We start from the raw sequence: 2,924 nt of genomic DNA on the forward strand, positions 1-2,924 counted from the left end.
GTAACTCACCTGCACATTTATACTGTGAACCCCCTTTCAGTTCACAAAATCCCCTTCACTGGGGCCTGGTGGGGCCTTGATATGAATGTGTGTGCAGTCTATGGCACCAATCACATTAGGGAAGCCTGGGGGACAATCGATTCATATTTACCAGCCTGGTCATATTCACACGATCTTCATTAACAAGTAGAACGTACCTGCAATGGTGAAAAAAGCTCTGTTTTACAATTTGGGGTCTTAAGTGGCTTGGAAAGACCACAAAAACCCCTAAAAACTGCTTGAGTGCCAGATAAACTTTGCGAATGGCACGGCAGACAGCACTTTTGGCCAAGTTCTCCGCATCCCCAAAAGTGTACAGGAAAGTGCCACTCGCAAAGAATCTCAACGCGATGCACACAGTTTATGCTGTTGTTAAAGCCCGACTCTGACGAGTCGAACTTTTAATATGAGGTTCCAACAAATGAATTATGTAAATGACACTCTCACGTGAAAAACGATATCTTTCAAAAAGTACACTATCGCGCTGTGCTAATGGATCCTGTCTGTGTCGCAAAACACGATTAATTCTAAAAGCTCTGCGAATTATCCTCACACCTTCCACAACAGGTTGCTCTCGTAAAAACAGGCAAGACATGGCTGCAAGTGCAACAGACTTCTCGTATCACCTCCACTTATAAAGCCGCGATCTAATCCTGTTTACATGGAATAAGCTTGCTCCTGAGCAGGTTTAAGTTTACGGACCTGTTGCTATGACAGCAACTCCGGGATGAGCTTCAAAGAACCAAACAATCCAAGATCATGCCAAATCGTCAACAATCAAATCCAGCTAACTGAGTTAGCGACATACGAAGAACGGGCCCCAGGAGCAGGGTTGGGCACCCCTGATATACACTGGTGTAATCCAAATGTCAACTACACTCATTTCAACTGGTAGATCTTGAGTAGTGCTGAATTGCATTGACATGAAAGGAAGGCCGTTAAACCTACCTTGAGTAAATGAAGAAATGTTGCTATGTTTCTTTTCCTGTGTACCTCATTGTAATGAAACTGGTTTTTCTATTTTGTGCAGTTTTACATAACACACCCACACTTTTTTACATGTTTCCATGCAAGTGGTGGCTGAAGCATGTGCAGTAAGTGGACTTATTTATTTATATTTATTTATTTATTCCAATAGTGAAATATCAATAGCGAAGACAGTGTATAACTTTGTCATGCTATTTATTTTCATTGCACAGGACTGTGAAGAGACACTCTCGGATGAGTGTCCTTTGGAGGAAGTACCTGTAAGTGCATAACTACACATAAAAACACACTATATAATACACACTAAAGTACTTTCTATTTTTGACAGCAATATGAGTTGCAGGAGTCTGCACAGAGGGAGTCTGCACAGAGAAGTGATACAGAGGTGGACAGTGTTGCATATCTGTTTGTCTTTTTTCTCATTTTAAATTTTATTTTATTTTTTTCTTGTTTGTGGCATGTTGAGTTTAATTTATTTTCTCTGTAAATGGCACAGGGTCACATCCATTCCCTCTATAAACATAGCCTGCAGCATGAGGTTGAATATTTGGAAGTAAAAAAACAAAAACTGAGGGGACAAATGGAGCTCCAACAGCTAATGAAGAATAAAATTGCACTAGAAATAGAGTTGCTGCAAAAGGAACTTCAGAGTAAGTAGTAAAACACCATTTCACACAGAGCACTACTGTTGACCTTGCATAACAATATCTGTCTTTGCAGGCAAAAGATGACCCCTAATTTTATTTTATTTTTTTGTCACAACAACTAATACAAGCCATGGAAAACCATATTTGCCTTGTCCTTTTTTTTTTTCTTTTCTGTTTTTGTTCTCAAAAATGGTGTTCCACAATCCTGTCCCGTGTAGCTCTGCCACTAGGTTGGTCCAAGTGCACTGGCTGGAGGTCATCATCAGGCTGCACCTCCACCACAGGGGTCCTCTCCTTTCTAATGGTGGCAATGTTGTGTAATACAGCACATGCGACAATGTTGCATGCCCTGTCAGGTGCAACCCTCAGACTTTTCAGACACTGAAATCTTCCCTTTAGTTGCCCAAAGGTCATTTCAATGCGTGCCCTTGTCCTGGCTAGAGCTGCATTGTAACGGGTTTGTGGTCCAGGGTTGGGGTCAGGGAATGGGGTCATAAGATACTGCCTACAGGCATAGCCCCTGTCTCCGACCAGGATCCCGTCGTAATCACCTGTACAATGGTAAAATGCAGTTCTGTTAGGCCCAGAATAAGTTTGTGTGTAATAATACAGTGAGCTTGACATTAATATTTTTCCTTACCACGTTCAAATAATGTGCATAAATGTGACTCTCTGAAAATTCTTGAGTCATGCACAGATCCTGGCCATTTGGCTTCCACATTTGTGACATGGCACATAGAGTCACACACCATCTAAGACATTGTAGTCAATCAACTGCTTACTTATGTAATACATTGTGTATATTACCAATCTAAAATATTAAGAATTGTAATAGTAACTCACCTGCACATTTATACTGTGAACCCCCTTTCGGTTCACAAAATCCCCTTCATTGGGGCCTGGTGGGGCCTTGATGGTAATGTGTGTGCAGTCTATGGCACCAATCACATTAGGGAAGCCTGGGGACAATCGAATCATATTTACTGGCATGGTCATGATTGCATGATCTTCATGAACAATTATAATGTACCTGCAATAGTGAAAAAACTCTGTTTTACACTCTGGGGTCTTAAGTGGCTCGGAAAAACCCACAAAAACTGTTTGAGTGCCAGGTAAACGAATGTCACGACAGACAGTACTTTTCACTAAGTTCTCCGTGTCTCCAACAGTGTAGAGGAACGTGCCACTCGCAAAGAATCGCAAGGCAATGCACACAGACTTTGCTGTTGTTAAAGCCCGACTTTTAATTTG

General features: G+C 41.5%; 2 pseudogenes; both read right to left on the reverse strand.

Annotated features, from left to right (window-relative positions):
* LOC107700670 (putative nuclease HARBI1) overlaps window positions 1-634 on the reverse strand; it is a 1,997-nt pseudogene extending 1,363 nt beyond the window's left edge.
* Window positions 635-1,856: 1,222 nt separating this feature from the next.
* Window positions 1,857-2,924, reverse strand: part of LOC107700671 (putative nuclease HARBI1) — a 16,041-nt pseudogene continuing 14,973 nt past the window's right edge.

This window comes from Sinocyclocheilus anshuiensis, unplaced genomic scaffold (genome assembly GCF_001515605.1).
Source record: "Sinocyclocheilus anshuiensis isolate Anshui unplaced genomic scaffold, SAMN03320099.WGS_v1.1 scaffold782, whole genome shotgun sequence".
NCBI lineage: Eukaryota > Metazoa > Chordata > Actinopteri > Cypriniformes > Cyprinidae > Sinocyclocheilus > Sinocyclocheilus anshuiensis.